The 20594-nt window shown below is 38.5% G+C and overlaps 1 protein-coding gene and 1 non-coding gene across 9 annotated transcripts in view; both read right to left on the reverse strand.

Annotated features, from left to right (window-relative positions):
- CLOCK (clock circadian regulator) overlaps window positions 1–18681 on the reverse strand; it is a 132982-nt gene extending 114301 nt beyond the window's left edge. For 4 of the 8 annotated variants that reach the window (XM_041724391.1, XM_041724395.1, XM_041724388.1 and 1 more), the window contains exons 1-2: window positions 18529–18681; window positions 17277–17355 (exon numbers count right to left, since the gene is read on the reverse strand). The gene's annotated coding sequence lies outside the window, so the exon portion shown is untranslated. Of the gene's footprint in view, window positions 1–17276; window positions 17356–17460; window positions 17575–18229; window positions 18334–18381; window positions 18508–18528 lie in introns of those variants that run through there. The other 4 variants (XM_041724394.1, XM_041724390.1, XM_041724392.1 and 1 more) reach the window with 3 other exon arrangements.
- On the reverse strand, window positions 5084–5219 carry LOC121474398. The gene has a single exon (XR_005983392.1). It is a non-coding gene; the product is annotated as a U4 spliceosomal RNA (small nuclear RNA).
- Window positions 18682–20594: the final 1913 nt, after the last annotated feature.

The following is a 20594-nucleotide window of genomic DNA, read 5'->3' on the forward strand; positions in this document are numbered from 1 at the left end:
GGCTTATGTTGACCAAAAAGCCTTCCAGTCAACAGTAGACTTAGTAATGGTTTTAGGAAGCCAAAATTTATACACAGATTTTTGACTATGTGACTACATGGAATTTTCAACCCTACATTGTTCAAGGATCAACTGTATTTTCACTATCCTTTCACTTGCTTCAACCCACTGATTGTTCAGGTGGGTATTATTACCACACCACTGAGAATTTTCCAGTTTTTCTCCTATTGTTTCTAGTTTCATACCACCATGGTTGGAAAAGATACTTGATATAAAATCAATCTTCCTACATTTGCTAAGGCAATTGTGACTTAAGATATGCTCTATCCTATAGAGTGTTCCATGTACACTTGAGAAAAATGTATTCTGCTGCTGCTGGGTAGAATGTTCTCTTCTATGTATAGGTATATTTCATGTCCAGTGTTTCCTTATTTTCTGTCAAGATGATCTATCTACTGTTGAAAATGGGATATTCAAGTCCCCTACTATTATTGTATTGTGGTCTATTTCTCCCCTGATCATGTTATATCCTCTTAATGAGTTGACTCCTTTTTCATTTTATAATGACTTTGTGTCTTGATACAGTTTTTAACTTAAAATCTATTTTTTACTTAAAATCTATATTTGGTATAGCTACCACTGCTCTCTTTGGTTTCCATTTGCATAGATTATCTTTTTCCATCCCTTAATTTGAACCTATACGTGTCCTTAAAGCCAAAATGAGTCTCTGGTGGGCAGCCTATATATAGTTGGTTCTTGTTTTTTAATCTAGTCAGCCACTCTAGGACTTTTGATTGGAAAATTTAACCCATTTGCATTAATGTAATTACTGATAGGTAAAAACTTACTAATGCCATCTTACTGTTTTATTTCATGTAGTCCCCTCATTCCTTTCTTCCACTTTTGTGGTCTTTGTGAACTAATTTTCTGTAGTACTACGTTTTGATTCCCTTCTCTATCTTCTGTGAATGTACTGCAGGTTTTGCTCTGTGGTTGCCACAAGGCTTACATAAAATATCTTATAAGAGACTGTTACTAAGCTAACAACTTTGATCACATTCAAAAACTCCATTCTTTTGTGGACATTGCTGCTATGAACATCGGGGTGCAAGTATCCCGGCATTTCACTACATCAGTATCTTTGCGGTAAATACCCAGTAGTACAACTGCTGGATCATAGGGTAGCTCTATTTTTAACTTCTTGAGGAACCTCCACACTGTTTTCCAAAGTGGCTGTACCAGTTTGCATTCCGACCAACAGTGCAAAAGGGTTCCCCTTTCTCAACATCCTCTCCAACATTTGTTGTTTCCTGTCTTGTTAATTTAAGCCATTCTCATTGGTGTGAGGTGGTATCTCATTGTGGTTTTGATTTGTATTTCCCTGATGGCAAGTGATGCAGAGCAATTTTTCAGTGCTTGTTGGCCATGTGTAGGTCTTCTCTGGAGCAACTTCTGTTCATGTCTTCTCCCATTTCATGATTGGATTCTTTGTTTCTTGGGTGTTGAATTTGGTAAATTCTTTATAGATCTTGGATATTGGATACTAGCCCTTTATCTAATTATCTAATTTGCAAATATCTTCTCCCATTCTGTAGGTTGTCTTTTAGTTGTGTTGACTATTTTGCCATGCAGAAGCTCTTTATCTTAAGTCCCAATAGTTCATTTTTGCTTTTGTTTCCCTTGCCTCCATAGATGTATCTTGCAAGAACTTGCTGCAATGTCCATAACAGCCAAACTGTGAAAGGAGCCACAATGTCCTTCTACAGATGAATGGATAAAGAATATGTGGCATGCATATATATACATATATACACACACACACACATATATATATGTACATACAATATATACACAATAGAATATTATTCAGCCATTAGAAGAGATAAATACCCACCATTTGCTTCAACGTGGATGGAACTGGAGGGTATTATGCTGAGTGAATTAAGTCAATCGGAGGACAATCATCATATGGCTTCACTCAAACGTGGAATATAAGAAATAGTGAAAGGAATTATAAGGGAAAGGAGGGGAAATGAATGGGAAAAATTGGAGAGGGAGACTAACCATGAGAGACTCCTCTCATAAACAAAGGAAGGGGAGGTGGGTGGGGGGAATAGGGTAACTGGGTGACAGGTACTGAGGAGGGCACTTGATAGGATGAGCACTGGGTATTATACTATATGGTGGCAAACTGAATTTAAATTAAAAAATGTAAAAATTAAAAAACTATAAAAAGTTAAAAAAAAAACTCCATTCTTTCATGCCCCTCTCCCATATTTTGTTTTTGATACTGAATTTACTTTTTATATGTGTCCTTATAAACTACTGCAGCTATGGTTTTTTTTTTTTTTAATTTTTTTTAAATTTATTTATGATAGTCACAGAGAGAAAGAGGCAGAGACACAGGCAGAGGGAGAAGCAGGCTCCATGCACCGGGAGCCCGACGTGGGATTCGATCCCGGGTCTCCAGGATCGCGCCCTGGGCCAAAGGCAGGCGCCAAACCGTTGCGCCACCCAGGGATCCCCATGCAGCTATGGTTTTTAATAATTTTGCCTTCTAACTAAACCTTTATATCACTAGTTAAATGATTATCACATTATATTGTAAAGAATACTCTGAATTTGATTTTATACTTACCTTTACCAACATGTTCTGTAATTTTATAAGGTTTTACATTACTAAGTAGCATCTTTTCATTTCAGCTTGAAGAACTCTCAGCACTTCTTATACGTCAGGTCTAGTGGTGACACTCTCAACTTTTTGTCTATTTGGGAAAGTCTTTAGCTCTCCTACAATCTCGGACAATTTTTCTGGTAGAATTTTCCTGGTTGGCAGGCTTTTCCTTTTGGGACTGAATAGATCATCCCACTTTCACCTGGCTCAAAGTTTCTGCTGAGAAATCTGCTGATAACCTTACAGGGGCTCCCTTATATGGGAGCAATTTTTCCCCCCTTGATGCTTCTAAATTTTATGTTTGACTTTAGACAGTCTTAGTACAATGTCTTGGAGAAGATTTTGGTTTGAAATTTGGGAGGACCTATTTGTTTCATGAACTTAGATGGCCAAATCTCTCCCTAGATTTGGGAAGTACTTAGCCATTATTCCTTTAAAAATTAGCATTGTGTTCCTTTCTTCCTCTCTTCCTCCAGGATTTCAATAACACATAGCTTAATCGCATCTCATGAACATTTCATGAGCATTCTTCACTCTTTTTCATTCCCTTTTACTATTGCTCTGATTACATATTAAATGACCTTTGGTCTTCTTCTAATTCTTTTTTCTCCTTGGTGAAATCTACTGTTGAATCTATGGGAATCTTCAGTTCAATCACTATATTCTTTAACTCTAGGATTTCTGTTTATTTTAATGGTTTCTATTTATTTTTTGATTTTTGAGAATTTGCTGTGTAATGCTACCCCTCCCAGCTAAGTGTTTATACTTAATCCCAATATGTTTAATTTTCTTATTTATATGTAAAGCTTACTTGAATGTCAAACTACAGTATATTGGTAATTTCAGAGTGTCAAGTTCTAAAAACTAGCATAGCCAGTCTATCTGGGAAACAAATACGGTATCCATCCAACAAGTGACACTGTCTTGATTTAGTATGCCTAAATGTTTTCAAGTAATATTCTCAGATTACAGGGCAAAACTTCTTTTATTTTTCACCCTGACCCTTACCTATATTTCCTAATAGTGACTTTATAGAAAAGAGGTAATAATATATTTTGAAAAAATGTAACTACAGTTTTGAATAAATTATGTTCTACAAAGTGGTACCTTAAATAGTAACCAATATTTTCTTTATACTAGTAAAAATTTCATAATTATTTGTCTTATGTCCTTATTAAAGATGTCATTCCTATATTCAAAATATTCCTAGAAATTCCAAAAGAGAAAATGCCTTGAAATATTTCATAAACCTTTAAAGGCTATGAGTACACATTTTGACTTTTATTTCCTGACCCACTTAAATGTGCTTTTGTTGTTAAATAAATTTAATGTATTTAAATTAAAATCTTAAAGTGTTCTCAATCTTTTATTGACTACTGAAATCAAAATTAAGTATTTTTGTCAAGTAAAGATAAGCAGTATATGCCCATCACAGAACTATTTGCTATCTTCATGACCAGAAGAGACAACTAGGTTACTGATGCCCCCCCCCAAATTTATACTTTCAGTATAAACTGTAATTAAATCTTAAGAGAACTAGAGTGTTTTTCACTTTATACAAAGAAATGAAATCATACTTATTATTTACTGGAAAAGAAACTATTGTACAAGACAGTTTTTAGGGTGCTTTTATTTATCCTACCAGTTTCTTAAAACTTACATATTATTGATGTAATACATATACTTGGTTTAAAAAAAAAAAAGTACAAAAAGGCTTATAATGGGAAGGCAGCCTGCCTAACTGCTACAAAAGAACAATCACTTTCACCTATTTTTTGTACTTCACTTATTTTTATATTTATCTTCATAATTATAGATAACAACCCTGTCTTTATTATTAACATCAAAATTACATCTATTGACTCCGTGTTATGAAAGAGAACGATTTAGTTCACTTATATTATCTTCAATCTGCATTCTTTTCTCCTCATTCCAAAATCAACCAATCCTATTGAGGCATGTGAGAGTAAATGCTGAATTTAACTTTTATTACATGTTAATTGCTAGATGTAGCTACTAGCTACCATAATAGATTGGCACCTCTATATTACTCCTATATTTTGGCATGTATTAAGGTTTTCTTTATAATCTAGTATTATAATCAAGTTTTGTATATGTTCAATAGGCGCTTGAGAAGAAGGTACTGTGTCTGTTTTCAAGGTAGAATTCAGTTTGTCCATCAAATTCTGCTTAGTAATTGGGGTATTTAGGTGTTCTATTGCCTTAAGGTTTTGTTCATTTTATACACTATGGTCTGTCTACCATTTATGGTTTTTGTGAATAAATCTCTGGTATGTTTTTTGCCTTTTGAATATTAATGTTTTAATTATGATTTTTACAGATATTTAGTACTTCATCATAAAATAAATGTTAAATTCAGAGTACTCATCTTTGTGTTGCTTAATTTCACCCTCTTTATATTTTACAGAATGCCTGTTACTTTTAACAAGGTTTCGATTATTATACTAATGGACATCTTTATAATCAGCAATAACCGTACCTTGGATAAACCTCATTGGCTACGATACTGCCACTGCACAAAGCTACATCTTTAAAATTCTACTCATGTAAAACAAACTTAGTCCTCTATTTCTTCACATTACCTTTTAGTTCTCTACTATGAGATATGATACAATGTCTTTATTTTTCCTCCTCCCTTTCTCATCCTAGATTTCAACCAACCACATTATCTTTCTTACTGTTTACCTCTCTACTGTAAGGTATACTTCTATGACTACATTTATTGATTCTAAGTGCTATCGACTCCTAGTTATTTCACAGGGGTTAATTAGCATACTTAGCACACCTACTTAAGCTACCCCATTCTTTCCCCTTTTCCTTCTGAAATTGTTAGTTGTTTCATTATTCATGTATGTAGCAGACTAAGGGCTGCTCAAATACAGACTTCTCAATGAAGACTTCTCTGTTCACCCTATTTAAAATTGTAAACCCTGTCCTACCTCCCTCACATTCATATACTACAACCCCCTACAGCCTGATGGGTTTTTCTCCAATAGTACTAATGACCATCTAATATACTTACTGGTTTCTCATCTAGCTTCCTCCAGTTGGAATATTAAGCTCCTCAAGGGCAGGACTTTTTGCCTACTTTGTTCAACTGCTGTCACACCAGCAACTAGAATGGTATCTGGCACACACTAGATGCTCAATAAGGCTTGCTGAATGAGCAAGATAAAGTACACTACTAAGAGGATATTAAAAAACTATAAAAGCAATGCTGAGAGAAACTACAGGCCTAAATGAATGGAGAGATTATACTGTGTTTGTGGATCAAAACACTCAGTAGTAAGATGTCATTTCTTTCTAAATTGATCTATAGAGTCAATATATCACAATGAACCGTAGACTTAAACACAAAAGCTAAAACTATAAAACTTCTGTAAGAAACATGAGAAAAATCTCTAGAGGTAGATAAATATTTCTTTGAAGACAAAAAACTTAAAGCATAAAAGAACTGATATATCGTATTTCATCAAAATTTAAGACTTTTCAAAGACACCATTAAGAAAATAAAGGAAAGCACAGATTGGGAGGGAACTTTCACAATTCTAACATCTGATAAGGACTTCATATCAGAATATATTAGAGAAAAACAATCTTTTAGGTCTCCATAAGGAACCCATTTTTCTAAATGGTCAAAATATTTGAGCAGACACTTCACAAAATATAGGAATGACCAATAAGCACATGAAAACATGCTCAATATCATTAGTCATTAGAAAAATGCTAATTGAGAGACACCTGGGTCTCTCAGTAGTTGAACATCTGCCTCTGGCTCAGGGCATGATCCCGAGGTCCCAAATCAAGTCCCGCATCATGTTCCCCACAGGAAGCCTGCTTCTCCTTCTGTCTGTGTCTCTGCCTCCCTATCTCTCGTGAATAAATAAATTAAAATCTTTAAAAAAAAAAAAAAAAGAAAAATGCAAATTGAAACCACAATGAGATATACAATTACACAACCACTAAAATGGCTGGAACTTAAGACAGTGACAATACCAAGTGTTGACAAAAATGTAGCAATGGAAACTCATACATTTCTGAGGAGGATGTAAGTATACAGCCATCTGAGAAAAGTTTGATGGTATCTTATAAAGCTAAACATGCAACCCAGCAATTCCATTCCTAGATGTCTGCCCAGGTGAAAACCCATGTCCAAAATGTTTAGCAGTTTTGTTCATCAAGGCCAGAAGTTGGAAGCAATTCAAATGTCCACCAACTGATAATTATAAAAAAATTATTTCATATTCCATAAAATGAAATAGTATTCAGCCATAAAAAGAAATAAACTATTGACAAAGAATTATCAAAAGCATTACAATAAATGCAGGCCAGACCCAGAAGACAACATATAGTATGATTCCTTTTATATCACATTTGCAGAAAAGGCAAAACTATATCAATAGAAAACAGATTAGTGGTTGCCAGGGGAGAGAGAATTTTTCAGGATAAGAATTTTCTGTATCTTGATTGTGGTGATAGGTACAAGAATGCATCTGTGAAAACTCAATCACGTGTATACTTAACATTGAGTGAATTTTAACATATATAAATAAAGCTGAGTTTTAAGGAGTAACCTAGGTCAGGAACTAAAATCCAACTACCTTATAATAAAATACTTAACACAAGGGGCAGCCTGGGTGGCGCAGTGGTTTAGCGCCGCCTGCAGCCCGGGCTGTGATTCTGGAGACCCGGGGTCGAGTCCCACATCAGGCTCCCTGAGTGGAGCCTGCTTCTCCCTCTGCCTGTGTTTCTGCCTGCCTCTCTCTCTCTCTCTCTCTCTCTCTCTGTCTGTGTGTGTGTGTCTCTCTCTCATGAATAAATAAATAAAATCTTAAAAAAATAAAATAAAATACTTAACACAAAATAGCTCATGAAAATTAAGTATTCTGTGTAGCTTTAAAAAATAAGTTGTCCACATCCAGGTAAGATAGAATAGCTTACAGAAGGCCAATATTCTTGCTGAGAACTAGAAAAGCTAAATAAGTTACAAAAATCCTATTCTTATAAGGCAGAAGATGTGGAAAGATGGAGGACAAGAAGATGTGGAAAGATGGAAAACAAGAGAATCTGGGTATTTCCTGATTATGAGAATGGGCTGGAGGCTGAAAACAAATTTCTGTGCAGAACACTGATGCTAAAGGATCGAGAACTCCAAAGAGCTTTTGGTGTTCACACAGGGCTGGAGTAACAAAACTGGAAGACTGCAGTGACTTTTAAGATCAAAGCTACTATCTCTGCCAGGACATCAGCTTAATTTTAAAACTATATAGAGTAAAAAGACTAAATAGTTAACTGAAAAACTGAAAAGCAAAGTGAAATTTCCCACCTTTGGCACTGCTAAGAGGACAAAGACCACCAGGCTTTGAAGTGAAAGTCCTGGAAGTCCACACTGTACAAAACAGGCAAATAAGAAGAAGAGTATCATCAAATTACTAAAATAGCAATCTAGCCTCCATATAAATTAAGATGACTGGCTCCCTACTCTACCTGCCTAGGAGAAAAAGTGAACTCTGCCTGACAAAACATACTCAGTAATGTTTATTTTGTTTTTAATCACAATGTCTGGCATTCAAGAAAAACTTATAAATCAACCAACTTGACCTAATTGACATTTATATAACATCAGCCAGTAACAGCAGGATATATATTCATTTTCAAATGCACATGGAACATTTACCAAGATAGACTAACTGAGCCATAAAACGAATCTCAATATAACTAAAAGTTCCAAGTCATATAAAGTATGTCCTCTCGGATCCCTGGGTGGCTCAGTGGTTTAGCGCCTGCCTTTGGCCCAGGGCATGATCCTGGAGACCTGGGATTGAGTCCCACATCGGGCTCCCTGCATGGAGCCTGCTTCTCCCTCTGTGTCTCTGCCTCTCTCTGTGTCTCTCATGAATAAATAAATAAACAATCTTTTAAAAAAATAAAGTATGTCCTCTCATCACAATGAAACTAACTTAAAAACAGAAAGTTTTTAAGTTAAATTCTGGAAAACCCTCAAATATCTAAAAACTAACACCCTTCTAAATAATTTATTGGTCAAAGAGGACATCAAAAAGCAGATCAGAGACTATTTTGAGCTGAATGAAAATGGAAAAAATATATATATATATAAAATTTGTAAGCAATATTTAGAGGGAAGTTTATACCACACCTGGGGATGGACAGGGGAGGAATGCAGACAGGGAATCGATGACCTCAGCTTGTACCCGAAGAAACTGGAAACAGAAAACAAACTAAAACTAAAAAACTAAACTTTAACTAAAAAGTTAAAGAAAATAATAAAGTTCAGAACAGAGGTAGGAAATAAACAAACCGAGAAAATTGGCTAAACCTAAAGCAATTTCTTTGAGAACCTTAATAAAATTAATAAATCTCTAGCCAGACTGATCAAGTGAAAAAAAGATACAGATTACCCAAGTCAAAAATGATACTGAATCTCTACAGATTGCAGATTTAACTATAAATCTTAAATATATAAATTTTAATATATATAAAAAATATATATTTAAAATCTTATAAATTTTAAATACAGAACTGTAGGTTCTGTATTTAAAAGATAATAAGATTACCAACAAATTCTACAACATAGATGAAATGGACAAGTTCCTTCAGAAACTCAGCATGCATATGAAGAGCTGGAAACATACAACCACACAACCAATAACCAACAGAAAAACAAATCCTATAAGCAGAGCAGATGATGCAGATATTGGAATCAACAAACATTTAAATAACTAATCAGTATATTCAAGAGAACTCAAGTATTAGAAATCTATAAAATAGAATTAAATTGTTCTAACACTCAAAATTACAATGTAAAATTAAGAATACAATAAATCAGTTTCAACAAAAGAGAAACTAGTTTTACTAATGGAAGAAGGGTGAACAGAAGATATCAAGTGAAACACTGAGAAAAATTTTAAGAGATGTGTGGAACATTATCATTGACTTATATCATGTCTAAATGAGAATCTGAAAAAGAGGGAAGGAAACAGAAGCAATATTTGAAGAGGAATAACAGAATATCCTCAAATTAAAAGACATCAAACTACGAATTCAAATAGCTGAATGAACATAAAGCAAAACACAAAGAAAACCACACCTCAACACATCACAGTCAAAAAGCTAAAATACTAAAAAGAGAAAGTCTTAAAAGTAGTCAAAGAAAAATAAAAGATTATCAGCAAGATTATAAGGTAATAATTACCTTCAATAAGACTAGAAGTGGACTTCAATAAAAAGCCAGAAGACAACAAAACATTTTTTAATAAAGAAAAAAAATAACTACCAACTTAGATTTCTATATTCAGTAAAAAAAAAAAAAAAATCTTCAAAAAAGAATGTGAAATTAAGACTATCTCAAAAAAAAAAAAATCATTGTAGGTAGATTAGTATTAAATATACTAAAGGAAGCTATTCAAACAAAAGGAAAATGATCCCAGAAAGAAGCACACAAAGACAGGAAGGAAGAAACCTAGAAAGAGTAAGTATTAACAAAAATTGGCTGTCTAAAATATGGAGTTTAAAATCTGCACAAATTATAGAACAATAATAATACAAAAAGGTTGGAGGAGGAGTTAAAAATTAAACTCGCATTATTGCAGAATGGTAGAAGCAGTCATTTGTACTATAATATTAAGTATACTAGTTATAATCTCTGGAACAACCACTAAAAATATAAGAATATATAACTCACAACCAAATAGTAGGAAAAACAGAATAAAAATAACTTATTAACTCAAAAGAAAGCAAAACAGAGAGATAAAAAGGAATGCAAAGCAGATGATTCAAAGAAGTCAAAGTTGATGGTAGTAGCAAACTTAGAAAAAAAAAGAATTAACTAAATACTCAAAGTAAAAGACTAACACTTGATTAAAATAATGATAATCTGTATTTATTCACAAAGACATCCAGTACACATAAAAAAAAAGTTTACAGAACTACAAATATTCCACTTACTATAAAATTGCAACACACACACACAAATGCCTCAGAAAATACTGGAAAAAAAAAGTTTTTAATTGGGCTCATCCCTGAGATTTTAGGTGGTTTTTTTCATCATAGATTTTCTTTGTAATTTTTGGCACTTAATTCTTTTCTAAGGAACAAGACTCATTTTTACAAAAACCACAACACTTTTCAAAAGAAAAATTAGTTTACAAATTTTATTTCAAAAGAAAAATTAGTTTACAAATTTTAATGATCAGTTCCAACAAGATTACAGACTTACAGAAAAAGAATGATCAAGTCTAAAAAGAAGTTAATATAAACTTACTTCACGCAATAAAAGTCTAATCTTGAAACTAAGAAATCTTTATAATTATAAATACATTATTATATTATCACCATTTCTGATGGAGACAAAAATTATCAGGTAAGAGTTGGAAACAGATTTTCCCACTAATGGTTTGCTCACTTCACTTCTTGCTTCTAATAAAAATCTTTGATATTTCTATTGTATTATAAAGTTGTAAAACAAAATTTAAGTACTAACATTTTTCATTTTAATCTGTGAGTTTCCTAAATAACTTTTTCTAATATTACCTCAACTAAAATCTAAGTTTCAACACAGAAGAAAACCAGTTACCAGTTTTCATGAATCAAAACTTGACAAAGGACTTCAAAGAAATAGAAAATACCATGCATCTTGGAAATATGTTCTAGTAACTTTATTATTCTAAGTCACATAAAAAGAGAAGCACTCCAAACTCTACATAAAAACTAAACTCTAAGGGCAGCCTGGGTGGCTCAGCAGTTTAGCGCCGCCTTCAGCCCAGGGTGTGTTCCTGGAGACCTGGGATCTAGTCCCTTGTCAGGCTCCCTACAAGGAGCCTGCTTCTCCCCCTGCCTCTCTTCCTGTGTCTCTCATAAATAAATAAAATCTTTAAAAACAAAACAAAACAAAAAACTAAACTCTAAGCAACTTCTTTAAATATATTTCAATTGGGAGTGGGGGGGTGGAGGGGTTAAGAGCCCTGTCTGGTATACACTTTGAAAATAACAAAACCGGAATAACCACTAACATTTATTGACCACTTAACTATGTAATATAATGCTCTTTGTTCTAAGTAATTTCCATGTGTTGTCTCATTTAATCTTCAAATCACATTATAAACTAGTATTATCTTCCTTTTATAAATGAGAAATTGAGGTAACATTTGTCCAAGGTCCTACAGCCATCTAGCAGTAAAGCCAGGATCTGAATGCCCCAAGCAGGCTAGCTCTAGAACCTTGCTCTCGTGATCACCACACCACGCTATCAATGTAAGTCATTAAGGCCTTGTTAAAGTAGTGCTGTCTTTGTCATTAAGTTTCAGGCAATAAACAAGCTTTACTTAGAATAAAACCAGATATTTTAATTATCTGGTCACATCACTGAGAAAATAAAACTAAAAACTTCTACTCATGCTAGAGAAAAAAGTAAAAAGGAGTCACTATCAAAAGTATATTCATCAAACCTGAGAAACTTCCAAAAATAGACCAGAGAAGACATACTAAAAATTGAACTTTAAGTAAGAGCTCACCTATTTTCTCTTAAAAGTAATTTAACTTAGTTTATCCCCCAACTTAAACTGGAAGATACAGATATACCTAGGAGTAGAATAAAATGTCACAGAAATCCTATACAAAGCTAATGTCAATTTGGGGGTGATGAAGGATTCTTTCTTGGTATTTAGATTTTCCTTTTAAGGAAGTGTTTTGGAGCAATCAAAAAAACCTCTCTGTTGAACTTCATTTTAATGTGTACAGACTACTTCCCCACCCTACTTAGAAAGCCTATTCTAGAATACTGTTATTCAAAAGATTTACGCTCATAAAATGCAAAGTTAGATTAATACAATTCAAAGCAAAACATACTTTAGGAATAAAATAACATTATAAAAATCTTGGGTTCACTTTATTATGGATCATTATTAAATAATTTATTATATACTTATGGTGTATTTTTTCAACACAAAGCACAAAAGCTCAGTTTAATCTGGGTAGTAATACAAATTCAATATTAGTCTACTTAAATTCTAATTCAAAAGTGACACTATTATTTTAAAAATTAGTAACTTAAATGTCCAACTGAAAAAGATCAGTTAGTAAATTATCACACAAAAAGAGTAGTCTACAACCATTAAATATAACGTTGTAGAAAAATCTGACATTAAGATGTTCACGATTTATTGGTAAGTGAATAGAATAATTTGCACTACAGTAGGTGCATTATGAGCCCATTTTGTAAACATCATTAAGCCTCTACTAAGTACACATATATTTATATAATGGCTAAACAAAATGCTGGAAGATATTCCAGAAGGTTAATAATGGCACTTCTTTGTGGTGGGATTTCCAACGATACATTAAAAATTTAACTCATGCTTTTTTGTGTTTCCCAAATTTTCTGTTAGGGATGTGCTATTTTTATAACTAGGAGAAAGAGATTAAGAAAGAGACAAAGATATTATTTACGTTAAAGTCATATTTTAATGCAAATAACAAATTCTTAACTAGGGATATGGTTTAGTCTTTACTAGTAAAACCCCCATCTGTCATTTGTTTTGTTTTGTCTTTAAATACAAAACCCCTTAACATGAACTAACCTGTATTTTTGTTTTCCACTATTCTAGTTGAGAATTAAAAATTTAAGTACCTGATTAAATGTGAACTCTGAAAAAGTGGGAATTTCTGTATTACTATTTGACCTCATAAATGTAGAAATTAAAATGTTTCTGAAAAATAAAGGTAAGTCACATCCTAAGCAGTATACCACAGGTCAAAGGCAATTCATAAAGATTTGCAGCCCAGTGGCTCAGCAGTTTAGCACTGCCTTCGGCCCAGGGTGTGATCCTGGAGTCCCAGGGTCGAGTCCCACATTGGGCTCCCTGCATGGAGCCTGCTTCTCCGTCTGCCTCTCTTCTCTGTGTATTTTTTAAGAATAAATAATAAAATAAAAAAAATTTTTTTTACAAGTGATTTCTGTTGACTTAGTCTAAGACTTAAAATAGCAGAATTACATCTCTGTGAAATACACACCTAAAACACATTAATAAAAAAAGACAACACTATACTTATGAGGATGGGTTTAGGTAATTTAAAATTTGCATAACCAAAAACATGAAGAAAAACAGGAATCTTTTATCCATCTAATTCATAGAAGTTACACTAACAGAGCTGTACACTATCCATCTAATTCACAGAAGTTACACTAACAGACTGACAAACGGTTGAAAAGCAACCTATAAATATAAATGCCATTACAGTAATTATAGTCAATTAGTAAGAAATAAATCACTCTGACACTTTATTCTAAAAGTAATTCATACAACTTCATCTAGCATGTTAGACTTGGTAAAAGGGAAAATGCAATCTTTACTGGTACAATGCCTTATAAGAAGAAATTTATGCATCTGCAAAGAATTGGACGGAAACACACAAAACAATAAAAGGTAATTTTGGTGTAATATAGAACTTCGATTTTTCACAATGTTATTTGCTTTCATTGTTTTCATTGTTTAAGATATTTGCAGCCAACATGTATTTTAATTGACACAGCACAAGAAGTAGAACTGTGGGGGAAGAACACATTAAATATGTGCTTTCAGGAAAGGAAAAAAGAATTTAGTTTTAATACTGACACTGCCTGACATATCAGATGGTAGATAACAACTGACAGAATTAAATTTCCTAATATTCCTAACAATCCTGAAATCTAATGTAGGCTGTATCATAATTATCAAGCTAAACATCAAATGGCTCTTTCCTGTGTATTACTATTAAAAAAAAAAAAGCAAGTATCAATAAGTCTTATAAACGTCTGCTATAACAATGCAACTAAACTCCTTACTTCCTTATTCATTGAAGGCTAAGACTGGAGCTTTCTAAGTTTGCTCTATCCTTTCTTAACTATTTAAAAGGTTGAATATAAATTATTTCTCCAAACCCCATCCTGTAAAAATAAAAGGCTGGAAACAGTCTCATCCTTATATAAATCTTACGTATATTTTTCTTCTGGAATTGATCGTTTCCTATCTTGTGTAATAATCATTATATATGTGCTCTTTTAATTACACTTGGTTCCAAACCCATAGAGGGCAGGGTCGATGGTACTTCATCTATGTGTCTCACATAGCTAAGTAAAGATTTAGTTTTGGTTAATCCTCTTAACTTTCTGCACTCTTTCACCTGAAAAGGATTATTAGAAAAGTAGTATTCTCTTGCAGGGGGAGATAGGAGGTGGGTGGAGGTGTGCATATTGCCTGTCAGGCGACATGTCTGCTGTCAGGCTAAGCACAAATCAGACCAAAAAGCCTCTTCTGCTCCTTTCCCCTTCACAGGCTAGATTTCATTCAAGACAATCAGCGTCTCTTATTTAAGAGTCTGCCTACATTCACTTCAGAAGACCCAAAGAAACTCATCATGTAATCTAAGGAGTTCCTAGTGGTCTGCAAGAACAGGAGAAAAAGTTTAACCTGTGAACTACTGACCAGGTCAAAGCCCAAAGAAAACCCTAGAATCCAAGGAATCCAACTCTTTCAGCTGAATCCAACCTACACCAGAGAAAGCTCACACCAGTATGATCTAACTGCCAGTTGTAAATGCACTCCAGGCCGACTGGCCCCTCACAAGTGAAAAGAGTATGTTCTAAGGAGTAAACCATATGTTAAACTTTCTGAAATACTCCAAGTTGTCTCCCTGCCCTGTTGGTAGTAAAAGAGCCCACAGCAGAGGCAAACGGACAGAAGAGATAATTCAATTTTCGGTATGAAAAAGTCATGTTTATAAACACACAGAAGATCTAGGTGGTTATACAACAGTGTTAACAGCAGTTATCTCTGGGGAGGGATGTGAAATAAAAGTCTAGGTATGCAAAGGAAGTTTTCACTTAGATACAAATTGTGTTGTTTTCATCTTTCATCAGCATCAATTTACTTCTATAATCTTAAAAATAATATTAAGTAAAATTCTGAAATATGATTCTATTTTTAAAATGGATTAATAAACCCACACGGTATTCAAATGAAAAATAAATGCCATTTTTCAGAAGCTTGGCTACTACAGACCTACAGATCAAACAGAAATAATGCAATTATCCTATCCTGCAAAATAAAAAGGAATACTGGTAACAAAAATGCCCAAAGCAATTGTCACCCACTACTCAAGGTTCACTACTTTGATTATACGGTATTAGCCACCAGAGGGAGTTTCAGTACCCTCCCCTCAAAATTATATCCACTCTAACAAAGCCCTTTTCCAATTTTAACCTAATTAAAAAGGTTAGGCTGGCAGAGCTTTAAAAAAAAAAAAAATTTACAGCAATCCATAAATCATAAAAAGTTTTTCACATTATTGCACCAATAGAAGGACACTGCATCTCAACTTTAATTTTTCATAAGAACTATCTTCACAAATTTTCATTGAGGTTCATACGTGATTTCTTTAAGAGAAAAAAGTTTCCCAGTCTGAAAAGCAAACTACTAGACAATCAGGTCTATTATCATTGTAATGGAGTGTTCATATTCTCCAATTATCACAACTCTGTGGTTAAGAAAAGCAAAATTTCATATGACTATGACTCCTGAAAAAAGAGGAAGGGGACACAAAACCATCCTTTGAAAACTGCATAATCCAGCCATAATGCCCCATGTAAACAATGCCATTATATATTTAAGCAAAACAAAATACAACTAAGCGTCTGCAGGAGTTAGTCGGTGACATTTAGCATCTTAAAAATTAAAGGAGAAAGAGCCAAGCTTATTCTAAACTTTCAATGTCATTTTTCTAAAAAACAGTAAGAGAAATCATACTGAAAATGGCCCAAATCAACACAAGTAATGGAACAGAGACAGGCAAACAGACAAAACCCACAGAGCAAGTCATTTTGAAGAGGATTTTTGTTTAACCTAGTTTATGAATCTGTTACATCATCACAAAAATTTGTGAATACCAAGACACACGCAGTATACATCTCACTTCCCACCCCCCTTCATCGACACTACAGTTTCTCCCTCTCTCCCACTGGTACTACTTCCCCAGTATCCTCCCAGAGTTTATGATTGAAGAGCAAACGCAAGTTCATATTCTTATTCCTCCCCCACATCTTTACACATAAAGTAGCACATTATTCACACTGTCCTACACCTTGTTGGAGTTGCTTCCCCCCCCCCCCCACTTTATAACATATTTTGGAGAGAGCTCTCCATGCCAGTGCACAAAAAGCTTCCTCATTCTTCTCGTGGCTGATCGAGACTAGCTCCACCACAGCATTCATCTGCCTTCTCCTGCCTAACCTTTAATGACATCTTGTCCTTCCAACTACATAACTACCTGAGTTAGTTTCCTTTGCCTCTCTTGCCCCCCCACCTAAGATCTTAAAATACAAACCAGATTTGAGGTGTCCCAAGGGATGACTTTCAAGAAAGCAACTCATTAGCTAAGTTTTATCATTTTCGGGACGTTTGTTTCGTGAAGCAGGTGAAGAAGGCGCAAAACACAAAACCAAACAAAACCAAACCAAAACAAAAAAACCCAAAACACTCTTACTACAAAAAACAAAAGCCACCAGTTAGAATGCAATAAGTGAAGTTACCTTTTCTTTGATTTGGGGGATCAGCGTAATAGTCATATCACCAATGACTGCAAAACTTTCTTCTTGTGCTCTGCTTTCACTGTAAAAGAAAACATCGGATTTTTATTATTATTATTTTTTTAAAGACTGGTAAGCCCTAAAGTCCTCCTCCTGCGTGGCATCCCCAGAGCGAGGCAACGACCACCTGATCCGAGCTGTCGGATGCGCCAGGTCAGAGGCGGACGCGTGGATGTTTCGGGGGCTCCGCGTCACCAACGGGACCTCTACCCGCCGCGGAAACACCCCGGAGCGTCCTCAGCTCTGCGGCGCTGCGTGCAGGAAGGACCCGCCGGGCGCCGGAGCGCCGGGACCGGGCGGGCGCAGAGGCCCGGGGCGCCCCGCCGCAGCGGGCACGGCGGGGACAGCGGGGGCAGCGGGGGCAGCGGGCACAGCGGGGCGCCCCGCCGCCCGCAGCCCCGGAACCCGACCCCTCACGGAACCAGCCCCCGGGCGGCGGCCGCCCGCTCCGACTGCGGGCCGGGCGCCGGGAGGGCGGGGGTTCCCCGGAGGAGCTGGCCGCCCCGCCGCCCCATTGGGCGCCGCGCCAAACGTGCCCGAGTTGTGACAGGAATAAAGTGGGTCACAAGGCCTAGCGGGTCCCCGGCGAAAGCCCTCCCGGCCCCGCGCCCGCGGCTTTCCCGGCCGCGCCGCCGCGGGAACCGGCCCCAGCGCCGCCGCGCGCTCCGGCCCCCGGCCCCGGCCCCCCGCCCCCGGCCCCGGCCCCGGCCCCGGGCCCGCCGCCGCCCCGCAGGTAACCCCAGCGGCCCCGGAGGGCCCCGCAACCAGAGCGCGGCTCCACCCCGACTCCCGGGAAAGCGCACAGCAGGGCCACCCGCAGGGAACTTGGGCTCCGGCTCCCGCCCGGCTCCCGCCCGGCGCCCCCTCCCCCCGCCCTCCCTTCCCCGCGCCCTCACCGTGTGGCTGGCGGCGGCTCCGGCTCCCTCCCCCACCCACCCCGGACTCCGGCTGCGGCGACTCGGAGCCGCGACCCCGCGGCGGCCCGCACACGCAGCACCTGGGCCCGCGGGCGGCGCTCCCCCCACCCCACCCACCCCCGCCCACCTACCTCCAAAAAAATGCACCGCTACGGCCGCCCGCTCCTCCCCCTCCCTTCCCTTCCCCTCCTCCCCCGGCCCCGGGAGCGCGCATGCGCCGGCGAGGCGGGCGGCCGGCGGACGCGAGGCCCGGGCCCACCCGGTGGGGCGCCTCTCACCGGGAGCGCGCACGCGTCGGCGGCCAGATTTCCTCCGCGCTCTCGCCCGCGGGGTTTCCTCTCGGCGCCGGCAGCCGCGAGCGCGGCCCGTGATTGCGCTCCCTGGCGGCGCATGCGTCGTCCGCGGCCCCCGCGGGCTCGGGCGGCCGCCGCTCGCCGCTCGCCCCTCCCCTCACTCTCCCTTTCCCCGGCGCAGCGCGGCGCGCATGCGACTTGGCCCGTTAGGCGGCGCGGGGCCGCGGAGGGGATCCCGGGTGCCGGGGAGACTCCGGCGCCCTCGGGCCGTGGGTCTGCGCCGTCGGCGGAGGGAAACCGGGAGCTCCCCGGCGCCCACTTCCTCGCGCTCAGTCCTGGGAGGCCGGGGGGGGGGGGGGGGCGGCCTTGGGTCCGGGCGGCTTCGGCCTGCGGGGAGCGCGGCGGCGGCGGGAGGGCTTCTGGCCGGAGGCGCCCGGGGCCCGAAGGGGGACCCTCGCTCTCGTAGCCAGCGCACCAGGGAAGATTTTTTTATGTTTTTTTCCCCCGGGTGTTGGCTGGCGGGGGGCTTTTTTTTTTTTTTTTTTTCTCTTCCCCGGCGGCATCCCCCGTGTTTGCTCTCTCGGGGCGGGGCGAGCTGGTGGGCGAAGGTGGATGCGCTCCCGGGTGGGCGGGCCTGCGGCCACCGGATGTGGCCCCGGGGCGGGGGCGGGGGCCGGGGCGGCGGGGTCGCGAGGTCAGCGTGTGTCCCCCGGGGCTCCGCGCCTGGTGGTGAGGCCTGGGACCGCCTGGGGACCGCCGGGCGGAAGGTGGCGGAGGAAGCATGGGCGAACGCCAGGGACCAGGTTTGCAAGGCTTCCCTTTCTAGAAAAACGTGAGAATCCTTGCTACCTGACGTTGGGGGAAGTGACTTCCCCTGATGCTTACACACACAGTCGGTGCACGTGGGAAAGCACGTCTCCGCAGCTGTAGATGATTGGGAAAGAGGGCTGCACAGGCCGCATTTCTAGCCGTTCTCGTGTTCTAAGTGAACGTCCTTTGGATGTGACGTAGAAGCCACTTTTCTTGTTTCCAAAAATAAAAAGTACACAACCCTTTCAGCTATAAACTGCACCTTTCAAGGTAACATTCACCCCAGTAAGCATTTTAAATTCTCGCTGTATGCCCAGAGGAGAAAACATCATAATTAAGGAACTTGGCCCTCATCCCTCATCTGAGGATTTTTCTTGTCAAGAGTGGGAAAAGAAGGATGTATTGACCTACTCCATTATATAGCAGAAGGGATTTTTTTTTTTTAGTAGATATTTTTGTCTGTTCGGCGTTCATTCCCTAATTCTGATCATTGCCTTTGGGGAACTGTTCACTCAGTCCGCGTGGCTGGGGTAGGTAGGACTCCACAGGGACAGCATATTTGAGTTAATCCTCTGCCTTAGGCTGGGGTTACCAGGAAGGGTGCTCTCTGCCAATGGACTTAAATCTGAGAAAATGAAGGCCTGAAGCCATCCTTCCACTTAGGGATTATTCTGAGAAAGAAGACAACGTGGAAAAAAAGCAGATTGAAAGATGGAGATGCGGCCTGCAAATACGTTTGATGCCCAGAATTCAATGTGGACTAAATAACTGGAAATTTCAGTTAAATTAGTTCTTTCATATTTGTGTTTTATTGCTTAAACTAATGAGAAGTTTTCTGTCACTTGCTATCCTGAATCCTAAGGGATGCTGGTAGCAGGAGAGGAAGCAAAGTTAATACCAGTAAGGTAGGTTGCAGCCAAACCAGAGGGTTTGAGTGCTTCACCTTATGACATGGATGTTTATATTCTCTTCTAGAGAAAGTGATCCCTCCTCACTTCTACATCATCTAGAGTTCATATCTTCAAAAATACCTTTGCCCCTTTTAATGGTTCCATTGTCCTCTTAGTTGCTACTATCAACTCATGTTCATCTTTGACTCCTTCCTCTCTCTTTCTGTATTTAATCATTTACCAAGACCTGTTGATAATCCTCTGTTTTTCTGCTCAGCCACTTCTTGAACATTTCCCACAATTCAGTTCACATTTTATCTGTTCTAAGAAAGCTATCAGATATTTCTTTTT

This window comes from Vulpes lagopus, chromosome 12, assembly GCF_018345385.1.
Source record: "Vulpes lagopus strain Blue_001 chromosome 12, ASM1834538v1, whole genome shotgun sequence".
Lineage (NCBI taxonomy): Eukaryota > Metazoa > Chordata > Mammalia > Carnivora > Canidae > Vulpes > Vulpes lagopus.